Source organism: Arachis ipaensis, chromosome B4 (genome assembly GCF_059453495.1).
Source record: "Arachis ipaensis isolate K30076 ecotype BB chromosome B4, ASM5945349v1, whole genome shotgun sequence".
Taxonomy (NCBI): domain Eukaryota; kingdom Viridiplantae; phylum Streptophyta; class Magnoliopsida; order Fabales; family Fabaceae; genus Arachis; species Arachis ipaensis.
Window position 1 is genome coordinate 106,873,969 of NC_142439.1, and position 13,719 is coordinate 106,887,687.

Sequence of the window (13,719 nt, forward strand, 5' to 3'; positions counted from 1 at the left end):
GGCTGGTGCATTGCACAAGCCAAAGGGCATTCTCTTATAAGCATAAGTCCCAAAAGGACATGTAAAAGTAGTCTTTTCCTGATCCTCAGGAGCTATATGAATCTGGAAATAACCTGTGTAACCGTCTAAAAAGCAATAATGTGATTTACCTGACAGGCGATCCAGCATTTGATCAATGAATGGAAGTGGGTAGTGATCCTTATGGGTAGCTTGGTTGAGACGCCTGTAATCAATGCAGACTCTCCAAGCATTCTGAACTCTAGTTGCTATGAGCTCTCCATGCTCATTCTTCACGGTAGTGACTCCGAACTTCTTGGGCACTACTTGTACTGCGCTTACCCATTCACTGTCTGAAATGGGATATATGATACCTGCTTCCAATAGTCTGGTCACTTCCTTTTTGACAACTTCCAAGATGGTAGGATTCAATCTTCTTTGTGGTTGACGGACAGGTCTTGCTCCCTCTTCTAAAAATATTCTGTGCTCGCATACTTGAGGGTTAATTCCCACTATGTCTGCCAAACTCCACCCAATTGCCTTCTTATGCTTCCTCAATACATCAAGTAACTGCTCTTCTTGTTGAGAAGTCAGTTCCCTTGCAATAATAACCGGAAGCTTCTGCTCATCCTCAAAATAAGCATATTTGAGATGTGGAGGGAGAGGTTTCAATTCTAACTTTTGATCATGGGCAGGCTCTGGATTATCTGGGGCTTGTGAAAGTGGCGAAGTGCCCTCACTGTCAGTTAAGAGGGTCCCCACACTTGGACCTTGTCCAGCGTGCCTCTCTTCAAACTCTTCCTTTTGAACTTCAGCCACACTTTCATCTATGACATCACACTGGAAGATAGAACGATCTTCTGGGGGGTTGTCAATGACTCCATTCAGATTGAAGATTACTATGCGGCCATCTATTTCAAAGGAGTATGTTCCTGAAAAAGCATCCAATTTGAATTTTGATGTCTTCAGGAATGGTCTTCCAAGTAGAATTGATGATGGCTTATCTGAATCATTATGGGGCATCTCCAAGATATAAAAATCAGTGGGAAATGTGAGCCCTTTAATGTTCACCAAAACATCTTCAGCAACTCCAGCCACTGTAATAATGCTTTTATCTGCTAACACAAAACGAGCTGCCGACCTTTTTAAGGGAGGGAGCCTTAAAACATCATATATAGACAAAGGCATTATACTGACACATGCTCCTAAATCACACATGCAATCATAAATTACTACATCACCAATAGTACAACTAACTATGCAAGGACCTGGATCACTACATTTTTCAGGTAATCCTCCCATTAAAGCAGATATAGAACTACCTAAAGGAATAGTTTCTAATTCATTAATTTTGTCTTTATGGATACATAAGTCTTTTAGAAACTTTGCATATTTAGGTACCTGCTGAATAACATAAAAAAGGGGAACAGTTACCTCAACCTTTTTGAATATTTCTACCATTTTAGGATCAGGTTCCAGCTGCTTCCTGGGCTTCCTTGCAAGTTGTGGAAATGGAATGGGAGTAGTGTTTTCTGTGGTGCCTACGCCTTTTTGTGCTTCTTCCTGTGGTTGAGCTATCTCTTCTTCAGCTATGTCCTGTATATCCTCTTCCTCTTCAACATCTTCGATTTCTACCACCTCTTCAGCTGAGGCGTATTCTGGTGAGCTTGGTTCCTCCTGATTCCTCTCCTGCAGTGTGGTTCCGGACCTCAGGGTGATGGCATTAATGCCTCCCTTTGGATTGGGTAATGGTTGAGAGGGGATTCCAGTGGTGCTTGAAGGTTGGTTGCTGGAATTTTGTGCTGAACCAAGCTGTGTCATAAAAGCTTGCAGAGTAGAGGTGAGACCATTCAGACTGGCGTTAATACTGTTCACGATGGTACTTTCCATGGCCAGTTGTCTTTTCTCAAAAGCTTGTAATAAATCTTCATTAGAAGATACAGAAGAATGAGTAAATTGAGAGGTTTGCTGCTGATTGTTCGGTGGTCCTTGGTTTTGCCTCAGGTGAGGTGCTCGGTAAGGTTGATTTTGCTGCCTGTTGTTGTTATTATTCCACCTCTGATTTCCATGATTATCTCTGCTTCCCCTGTTATTGTTGTCCCTCCAATTCTGGTTTGAATTGTCCTGCCATCCATGGTTATTATTTCCACTTTGATTATACCCTTGGTTAGGGCGGTCATAGAAGTTGTGAGTGGATGCCACCATGTTGTCTTCTTGTTGGAGCTGCGGGCATTTATCAGTGTAATGGCTGTAATCAGCACAAATTCCGCAAATTCTTTGTGGAACTAGTTGTTGGTTTTGCTGCGGTTGAGTTTGCTGAGCTTGTTGATTCAACTGCATTTGCTTCAGCAGGTTGGTCATCTCACAGATGCTTTGAGTTAGAGCAGCAGTCTCTCTGCCAGAAGATACTTCTGCAACGGCTTTTGAACGGCCTTGCTTCTGTCTGTGGTTCCGAGTAGATTCAGCTAAATCACTGATCAATTGCCAAGCTTCATCAGTGGTCTTGTACTTTTTCATAGACCCATTGCTGGCACTTTCCAATGTGGTCTTATCTTGGGGCCTCATACCTTGTGTGATATAGCTGAGTAGCACGATCTTGTCAATCATGTGGTGGGGGCATGCTTCCAGAAGATTATTAAAGCGCTCCCAGTATTCAAAGAGAGTCTCATTGTCATCCTGAACAATTGTAGAGATATCCTTCCTCAGTTTATCAGTAACTTCAGATGGAAAGAATTTCTCTAGAAACTCCTTTCTGAGTGTATCCCAGTTGGATACATTTGCTATAGGTTGAGTATAGTACCACTCTCTTGCTTTTCCCTCAAGAGAGAACGGAAAAGCTTTCAGCAGAATATAAGTTTCATCAGTGCCATCACGCCTGACAGTAGAACAGGCTGCCTGGAAATCTCTCAAGTGCTTGATAGGCTCTTGAGCAGGTAGGCCATGAAACTTGGGCATCAAATTTAACAGTGCGGTCTTTATTTCAAAATCTGTAGCTACTGCTGGATGATGTGCTTGAAACGGTTGCATTGTAAAATCAGGAGCTCCTTCCTCCTGAATGGTAACTCTTCTAGCTGCCATGTTTTCTGCACGTAAAACAACCGAATCAGTAGAATGGGGGCTGGTTTCTTCCTCAGATTCACTTTCAGATCTGCCCTCAGAGCGGGCTAACCTACGCTGTTCTCGCCTTATTCGTGAAATTGTTCTTTCAATTTTAGGATCGAATATTAGCAAGCGCGGATCAGGAAGTGAACGTATCATTTGACGGAAGAAACATGCAGCTCATAGTAGCAAAATTAAATAAAATGCAAATAAATAAATTCTAATTAATAAAATTAGCACTCTATTGCAACTCCCCGGCAACGGCGCCAAAAATTGATGGGAAGCAGAAGCTGGTGAATTAAAAATTTATTAAAATGGTTACGTTGCAAGTATAGTTCTTAACTCACCAAAAATCTGCCTATCAATTTAGAAATATGTCACAGAGAGTTTAAATTAAAATTACTGGGAGTTTTAAGTCCCAGGTCATCTCCCAACGAGTTGCAGAAAAGTGTGCTGTTTTATTAATCAGATGTTCCAAGAAGTTGAGCTAAGTAAATTGGAATTTAAATTGAGGAATTTTAAATAATATAAATAAAATCCTTGAATGGTAATTGATTAGTTAGAATCTCTATCATTGATGGAGTGATTTTTAAGATTGATTTATAATTAACGGTTACTCTGTTTGGTTACCCTTTACTAGGTAAGGGAAAGTCAAACAAGTTGGAATGCCAGATCTGTTCACAAGTTGCAACCCACTTAGTTCAAAGGGATTGGCATTGGTGACAGGATAGCAATCCAACATTTAACCCAACTACAAATTTTTTCCTTCAATCCTTCCAACTCAAGAGTTCTTTTTAATCAACTCCCCATCAAGTAAGGAAACTACTCACGCATTGTAAATAAAGAATCCATAGCACATGAAAGGGAATTAAAAGAAGACATGATTATTGGAATTGAAATTGAATTAAAAAGAAATAATCCTTGCATTAATTAATCATAAAAGCATTCAAATACAAAATTGAACAAAGCAAAGAACATGGAAGAATGAAACCAAGTTAAGAAAACGAACTAGAATGACGAAGTCTTGATGAGGGAAATAACTCTTCTCAATGTTCCAATGCTCAGATCAATTCAAAATTAGAATCCTAAAAACCTAGAGAGAAAAACCTAAGAGAGTGAAAAACTAGATCTAAAAACTACTGAATGAATGTCTCTGTTGTTTCTGCATATTCACTAGATCGCGTCGTCCATGCGGACGCGTCGCTTGCGCTTTTTCCTCTCCACGCGTTCGCATCGTCCACGCTACCGCGTCGCTTGCGCTTTCCAATCCGTGCGGCCGCGCAAGCCATGTGGCCGCGTCACTGTGATTTGTGCTCATTCGCGCGGTCGCGTGAGCCATGCGAACGCGTCACTTCTCGCTGGTTATCTCCTCAAATTCTTGTGTTCCTTCCATTTTTGCTAGCTTCTTCTCCAATCTCCATCTCATTCATGCCCTATAAAGCCTGAAATACTTGACACACAGATCATGGCATCAAATGGAATAAAGGAGAATTAAAATTAAATAATTAAAGTCTCTAGGAAGCAATTTTCAAACATGTACTGAATTTAGGAAGGAAATCTAAATGCATGCTAAATTGATGAATAAGTGGGTAAGGATCATGACAAAACCACACAATTAAACATAATATAAACTATAAAATAGTGGTTTATCAACGTGCCTTAGGAGGATGCTGATGAGAAGCCACCTGTTGTGGACTGCAAGAAGATCATTCCTCACAGCAGAAACTTTCTGGCTTTAGGCCACAGACCTTCATTCCTTACTGCTTCTAATGAGACAGCCACACCTTCAGCTGGCCCCTCTTCTTCCACTGCTGCACCTGCCCCACCCACTGCACCCCCCACCTGCTCCTGAGCCTATTTACCATTTGGTGCATCGCCTCTTCGCCCGATTGGACCGTATGGAGCGTCGCAACAAGCGACGCTATGAGCACCTCAAGTTGATGATCCGGTCCGGCGGCGACATCCCCTCCGAGCCTGACACCCCTTCTGACACATCTGAGGCAGAGGCGAGCGCTCATGAGGAGGAGACACAGACCCAGGCAGAGCAGGCAGGACCACAGCAGGCTGCGCCATAACAGGAGGAGCCACAACAACTTTAGGTCGCCGATACAAAGATTCCTATCCAGTCAGAGCCTCCTCTACAGCAGACAGATCCTCCTACCCTCATCCAGTCTGCAGATCCTCCGACCACCACCGCGACTCCAGCAGCCCATCCTTCCAGTGACGACACTCCTTCACACCCGGCTTGAGAGCATCGAGGATGATGCTTTACTTTAAGTGTGGGGAGGTCGCCATCTCTGGCGCATTTTTTGGTGAACTACTACAGACTCTTTCATTTTATTTTGCTTATTTTTCTGTATTTTTATCTTTATTTTTATTTTTATCTTTCAATACTTATACATTGTTCTTTTCATGTATTTTTACTCTATTTTTCTACATTTTGCACTTTAGTTCATGTTTTAGCCATTTAGTTTAGTTGCAATTCTAACTTAGTAGTTATAGAATATGTGGATTAATTAGTACAGTTTATCCTTTTAGCATATGATAGTTTGATTTAAATTGAAAATAAAAAGGAAGTAAACTAGAGACTTTAACATAATCAAAACAATCCACACACCTTGTATATAGAACATAACATATTAGTTAGTTAATAATATTTCATCAAGGAGGAACACTAAAACTTTAAAGCCACCCAAAAATGATTATATTGAGAATAATGGAAACTCTTAATTTTTACTTACATGACATGTATAACTGATATATAAGTTTTGAGCTAGAGAACACACAGCCTGTGAGTTTTGAGCTTAATTGTATGGTTACATTTAAACCATCATTTTTATTCCTGTGTGTTTCGCCCTTCTTTTTATTCTAATGTTCTTTACTTTATTTTAATCTATATGTCCGATTGTAGAATATAGATACATACCAAGAAAGTGATTGAGGCTATCATTTGAATTTTTCCTCACTTATCCCAAATTAGCCTACCTTTTACATCACCCTTGTTAGCCCCCTTGAGCTTTTTAATCCCCTCTTGTTCTATAAACCACATTACTAGCCTTAAGCAGAAAAACAAATAAATCCCAAGTTGAATCCTTGGTTAGCTTAAGATAAGGTATTGTGTATAAATTAAGTGTGGGGAACTTTATGGGAACATGGATGATAGAAACAAAGGTAGAAAGTTAAAAAGAATAAAAATATTCAAAATAAAAATTTTTGGGAAGCATGCTCATGTGAAATCAATTGAATTACCATGTTTTAAAAAAAAGTTTTTACTTTTGGTATTTAATTAAGGGGATACAAAAATTCTCCAATTGCAAAATAAATGCACATGGGATAAAATTAAAGTTAATACATGAGCTTGCAACACAAAGTGAGAAAAGTTGAGCAAAAAGGTTAAGAAACTTTGAATTGCTAAATGTATATATTATGTGAGATCTTAGACTAATCAAGGATTCAGTTATTAGCTCACTTAGACTTATACATATACCCTTACCTTTACCTTAGCCCCATTACAACCTTGGAAAGACCTCATGATTTTTGTATACCTATATTCTATAATTGTTGATTGGTTAGATGAAGAACAAAGTTATAGAAAGTAAGGATAAAAAGAAGAATAGAGTGATTAACCCAATAAACACTGAGTGACTAGAGAGTAAACACATAATCCAGTGAGGGTTCAATAGCTCATCACCATATATATCTGCTTAAATTGTTAATTGTCTTGTAAGTTTGTAAAATATTTTACCCATCTCAATTGTAAAAGCGCTTTAACATTATCTAAGGTTGGCTATGCATATATGATTCCTTGAGAATGTGAATTAATTTAACTACATGTAAGTTTTATATACAAGTAAATGACAATTAGAATTGCATGATCCATTTAGGTAGTTGCATTTAGGATAGATTGCATTGCATGAAATTCCACCACTTTAACCTTATCTTACTCTTTATCTTGGACTTAGCATGAGGACATGCTATTGTTTAAGTGTGGGGAGGTTGATAAACCTATATTTTATGACATATATTGTACTCAATTCAAGAGATTTATTCAATCCTTCACCCACTTATTCATGTAAATTGCATGGTTTTACTTTCCCTTCCTTATTATGTGATATATGTAAAATACATGTTTCCTATGCTTTGAAATTATTTATTTTAATTACTCTTTATTACCATTCTATGCCGTGATTTGTGTGTTGAGAAGTTTCAGATCCTTTAAGGCAGGAATGAGTTAAAGGATGGAAAGGAAACATACAAAAATGGAAGGAAAGCACAAAATGGAGTTTTTGAAGAAACTGGCAGCGACGCGAACGCATGGACAATGCGGCCTGATGACAAGTCATCTTAGCCTAGTTTCACTAGTCTTTTTCTTTTGTTTTCAAATGCATTATGCACTTTCTTGAGCCATAAGCAAGCCAATTAGGTAGATTTTCATGCTTCCTTTGATTTAATCAACCATAGATGAATTAATGCAATTTCATGAGGTTTTATGCTATAATTATCACATATTATGAAAGAATGAATATCTCATGATTTTGAGCATAGCTTTGATGTGTTTGGTTTATTAATGATAGGTGAAGAAAGCTTGGAGAAAGGTTGAAGTAAGAAGGAATGGCTAGGAGGAAGAAAGGACAAAAAGTTTGAGCAAAAGTTTGCCTCAAACTTTAGCTCAAACTTTTGGAATAAGTGAAAACGAACCAGGGAGCAAAAAGCTTGAGCAAAAGTTTGCCTCAAACTTTTGAGGCAAACTTTTGGCACCACAAATCAACACCCTGGAGAGCAAAAGTTTGCGCCAACGTTTGCCTCAAACTTTTTGGCAAACGTTGGCGCCATGAACAACACACCCTGGAGAGCAAAAGCTTGCGCCACTACAACAATATAGACTATTTTTAAGGATTATTATGTGTCAAAAAATAAATTTTGACACTATTTTAATTATGAAAATATGTTAATAAAAGTTTTGTCAAAAATAGTATTTTTAACATATAAGTAATTGTAAAAAAAGTTTAAATCTTATTTTGATAAATATTGGCCATCAAAAATGATTTGTTAGAAAAATTTGAGAATATATTTTTTGTGATACTTATTAACTGTCAAAAATACTATTTATTTTGACATTTATTGACCATAAAAAATTCTTAACAAAAAAATTTTAACAAGGAATGAGATGAGATCTTGAAACTGAAGAATAAACTGAGATTTTGAAGATGAAGAATGAGTAATATGATCCCAAACTGAGAGCAGTGTGATGCCAAAATTGACGGAGTTCAACGAAAAAAAGGAATAATGGAGTATGTTGAAAACAAATGAGTGTCAAAATTGAGGAATAATTTTCTACAATCAAATTATAAATAAAAAACATAGAAAATTTGACATTTGTAATATTTGTAAAAAATATATATTAATTTTTACACTTAACTATGACTGTTAAAAAAAATCATGTTAAAATAGCTCTCTTTTCTTGTAGTGCGCCAACGTTTGCCACAAACTTTTTGGCAAACGTTGGCGCCATGAGTGTGCAAGGGGGAGCCAACGTTTGAGCAAAAGTTTGACCCCAAACTTTGGCTCAAACGTTGGTAGCAGCAAGGATGGGGTGGCTGATATGAAAAGTTTGAGTAAAAGTTTGCCTCAAACTTTTACTCAAACTTTTACTCAAGCTTACATGATTCCAAACCCGGTTCACTTCGGTTCTTCTCCAAACTCTAAGAGCAATCAACCAAGGCCTCTATCAACCCAATTCCATCAAGAGCAAAGGCCCAATTGAAGGCTTGAAGACCATTTGAAGAAAGTGTATAAATAGCATAGGATTTAAGTTTTTGGGGAGCTTTCCTTTTAGTTTTCATAGAGAGTTTTCGGAGAGCTTTTGGTGTTGAGTGAATTTTAATTTCTAAGTCTCGGGGAAGGAGAATTGAATTCCCTTCCTCTTAGTTTTCTTGCTTTCAATTTCAATTACAATTGTTTTGGATCTTGGGTTAGAGAATTGAAGGAATTCTGTTTCAATCTCATCCTGAGACCCTCTGTTTCTTTACGGCACAATTGAATTTAAATTTCTGATAATTGCTTCTTCATCTACTTTCTCTGCAATTTACATTTCCTTTGCAATTGCTCTTGTTGGATCTAGGAAGGCATTGAGATCTAGACTTGGTTATCTAGTCTCTTGGGTCCTGAGATCTGAATCATCATTTTACATTCTCTGTTTACTGCTTTCAAATTCAATTCAATTCATCTTCCACTCTTATGCTTGTTGCAATTTTACTTTTCCTTGTTTAATTTCTGCAAATCCAATTCCCAATTCCCTTTACAGTTCAAGCCATTTACATTTCTTGCACTTTAAGATTCTGCAATTTACATTTCTTGCGTTCTAAGTTTCTGCCATTTAATTTCTTATTCTTTAAGATTCAGCACTTTACATTTCAGCTCTCTTTAATTTCATGCAAATTTCCCACTCCCTTTATTTTTCATGCAATTTAATTTCTGCAAGTTACAAATCACTCAACCAAATCTTGATTCGCTCGACTAAATCAACCACTGAACTAAAATTGCTCAATCCTTCAATCCCTGTGGGATCGACCTCACTCCCGTGAGTTTTTATTACTTGATGCGACCCGGTGCACTTGCCGGTGAGTTTTGTGTCGGATCGTTTTCCGCACATCAAGTTTTTGGCGCCGTTGCCGGAGATTGATTAGATTGACAATGATTAAGTGAGGTGGTGATCTAGATCTAGCATTTTTATTTTCTGTTTCTCTAATTTTTGACTTGCACACTAACTGTTTGAGACTTTGTCTCTACTAACTCCCACTGCACTCAAGCTACAGAGTGCTCTGTGTATCTCTGTTGTTTTGGTTGTATGACATGAACCAGGAGAGAGTTCTCCACCTCTGGAATTTTTGAAGAAGGGCACCAAGAAATGGAGGAGACCGGAAGGAAGTCCAGAGTGAGAGGAGAAAATCAAAGGCAGCAGGATTTTCAACCTCCATGGTCAAAGAATGGAGGATGTCAAGCTAATGACAATAAAGAAGCGCTTGTTGGGAGGCAACCCAACCTGAGGTAGTTTTCTTTTCATAGCTATTTTAATAAAAAAAAAAAAGTTAATTAGCTTTACCTATATTGCAAGAAGCTAAGTTTGGTGTTGCACACCAAAACAATATAAAGGAGAATGAAGGATTCTAAGTTTGGTGTTCCACCAAAATCTCATTTAAAAACATATTCTCACCTTCTGCATAATGCCAGCTTCAAGCAGTTAGATAAACTAGTTAACTATTTTGCTATTCTTTAGTTTTCAGTTTTGTCACTCTTGAAAAAGAAAAAGAGTTTCACACATGGTTAGTCTGATGCATGAGAACCATTGGCAAGGTACTAAGTTTGGTGTTCCCACACCAAAGTAAGTTCAAAGGCCCACAAATAACTCATGCATGCTAACCATTTTTCAAGTGCTTGGGAACAAGCAACTTTCAATATCATTGCAGGGGATCATACAAGCTTTTGGAAGAATTAAGCATCATCAACCAAAGAGATGAAAGAGGAATGTGAGGATCAGTGATGATGATGGTGAGGAGTAAAGCAAGCGAACTCCAAAAGGTTGTATTGTTAAGTGATTATTTTAAACACTGCTATGATTGAGAGTGATTTGGTTTCCCTGTCTGTCTGTCTGTCTGGTATAGTTTCTCTGTAATTCAATAATTAAGATGCTTGATTATTCACAACACTACACTTTTCAAACTTGTTTGCACTCAATATTTCAAAAATGCATCACATGAAAGTTCTTTGAAAAGAAGGATTGAGGAATCAAACAATTTTGAGGCAAGCAAAAGATTAGGAGAAGTGGTGGTTCTAGTTGTATGATTATGTATTGAGGTTGCATGCTTTTGAAAACTTGCATGGGAGCTCATAGGCAGGACATGAAGTTCAAAGAAGTATTGTAGAGATTCTCAAAAATCTATTGATCCAAGAAGCAGCAAACAAAACAAAAGAAAATAAAGAAAATACAAAAGCAAAAAGAACATGGCCCAAGGCTCTGAGCATCAATTACTAGGCAGAAAAAGAAAGAAGAAACAAAACTCAAAGAGTTGTTAGCCTAGTAAATGCTTGTGGTTGAGTTGTGTCAAAGAAAGAGGCTTGAGCAAGTAAATCCTTAGGGGTGCTTTAACACCTAATACCTTAAAACCAACTGGTTTAGGAGTATTGATTGAAAGCTTATTAAAGAGCCGCTTTGAGACATGACACTTAGAGTCGAGGCCAAAGCACAGAAACTATAAGCTGCTTCAAGGTGACTACATATAAAGAGATCTCCATGATACCATTTGGATGAAAATCCTAAGACCTAAGACTCCCAATATGTGAGGACTAGTAAGCACTGAAGCCCTTGTATGAGCATATAATTTAGAGTTCACCCCACTGTTACTTGATCACTTCACTCACAGGACCTGACAAGTTGTTCTTCAATCCGTCTTAATTGAAAGAACCTCTGAGCATAATTAGTTTTCTTGCTTGGGGACAAGCAAGCTTTAAGTTTGGTGTTGTGATGACAAGTCATCTTAGCCTAGTTTCACTAGTCTTTTTCTTTTGTTTTCAAATGCATTATGCACTTTCTTGAGCCATAAGCAAGCCAATTGGGTAGATTTTCATGCTTCCTTTGATTTAATCAACCATAGATGAATTAATGCAATTTCATGAGGTTTTATGCTATAATTCTCACATATTATGAAAGAATGAATATCTCATGATTTTGAGCATAGCTTTGATGTGTTTGGTTTATTAATGATAGGTGAAGAAAGCTTGGAGAAAGGTTGAAGCAAGAAGGAATGGCTAGGAGGAAGAGAGGACAAAAATTTTGAGCAAAAGTTTGCCTCAAACTTTAGCTCAAACTTTTGGAATAAGTGAAAACGAACCAGGGAGCAAAAAGCTTGACCAAAAGTTTGCCTCAAACTTTTGTGCAAACTTTTGGGCAAAAAGCTTGAGGAAAAGTTTGCCTCAAACTTTTTGGCAAACTTTTGGCACCACAAATCAACACCCTGGAGAGCAAAAGTTTGCGCCAACGTTTGCCTCAAACTTTTTGGCAAACGTTGGCGCCATGAACAACACACCCTGGAGAGCAAAAGCTTGCGCCAATGTTTGCCTCAAACTTTTTGGCAAACGTTGGCGCCATGAGTGTGCAAGGGGGAGCCAACGTTTGAGCAAAAGTTTGACCCCAAACTTTGGCTCAAACGTTGGTAGCAGCAAGGATGGGGTGGCTGATATGAAAAGTTTGAGTAAAAGTTTGCCTCACACTTTTACTCAAACTTTTACTCAAGCTTACATGATTCCAAACCCGGTTCACTTCGGTTCTTCTCCAAACTCCAATAGCAATCAACCAAGGCCTCTATCAACCCAATTCCATCAAGAGCAAAGGCCCAATTGAAGGCTTGAAGACCATTTGAAGAAAGTGTATAAATAGCATAGGATTTAAGTTTTTGGGGAGCTTTCCTTTTAGTTTTCATAGAGAGTTTTTGGAGAGCTTTTGGTGTTGAGTGAATTTTAATTTCTAAGTCTCGGTGAAGGAGAATTGAATTCCCTTCCTCTTAGTTTTCTTGCTTTCAATTTCAATTACAATTGTTTTGGATCTTGGGTTGGAGAATTGAAGGAATTCTGTTTCAATCTCATCCTGAGACCCCTCTGTTTCTTTACGGCACAATTGAATTTAAATTTCTGATAATTGCTTCTTCATCTACTTTCTCTGCAATTTACATTTCCTTTGCAATTGCTCTTGTTGGATCTAGGAAGGCATTGAGATCTAGACTTGGTTATCTAGTCTCTTGGGTCCTGAGATCTGAATCATCATTTTACATTCTCTGTTTACTGCTTTCAAGTTCATTTACATTTCTGTTTCAAGATCCGATTCAATTCAATTCATCTTCCACTCTTATGCTTGTTGCAATTTTACTTTTCCTTGTTTAATTTCTGCAAATCCAATTCCCAATTCCCTTTACAGTTCAAGCCATTTACATTTCTTGCACTTTAAGATTCTGCAATTTACATTTCTTGTGTTCTAAGTTTCTGCCATTTAATTTCTTGTTCTTTAAGATTCAGCACTTTACATTTCAGCTCTCTTTAATTTCATGCAAATTTCCCACTCCCTTTATTTTTCATGCAATTTAATTTCTGCAAGTTACAAATCACTCAACCAAATCTTGATTCGCTCGACTAAATCAACCACTGAACTAAAATTGCTCAATCCTTCAATCCCTGTGGGATCGACCTCACTCCCGTGAGTTTTTATTACTTGATGCGACCCGGTGCACTTGCCGGTGAGTTTTGTGTCGGATCGTTTTCCGCACATCACGGCCGCATGCCCAGTGCGAAAAGGCAGCGACGCGAACGCGTGACTGACGCAAACGCGTGCCTTAAGCAGAACACAGATGACGCAGACGCATGACCAAAGCGAACGCGTGACAAGGAAAACTCCAGATGACGCGAGGCACCGTTTTCTTCTTTTAAAAACTTTTCATTACCAGTTTCATTAGCCTTAACCTTTTTCAAAAGAAGATCATTTTCTGTCCTCAATGCCTCATTTTCTTTTTTACATTTTGCATACTTATCCAAGATTTTCTTAGAGTTCACAGAAATGTCTTTGATAATGTAGTGCAG

The 13,719-nt window shown here is 38.0% G+C and overlaps 1 non-coding gene across 1 annotated transcript; it reads left to right on the forward strand.

Annotated features, from left to right (window-relative positions):
* The first annotated feature begins 2,598 nt into the window (after positions 1–2,598).
* On the forward strand, positions 2,599–2,706 carry LOC148568682 (small nucleolar RNA R71). Its single transcript, XR_015882507.1, has one exon. It is a non-coding gene; the product is annotated as a small nucleolar RNA R71 (small nucleolar RNA).
* The last annotated feature ends 11,013 nt before the right edge of the window (positions 2,707–13,719 follow it).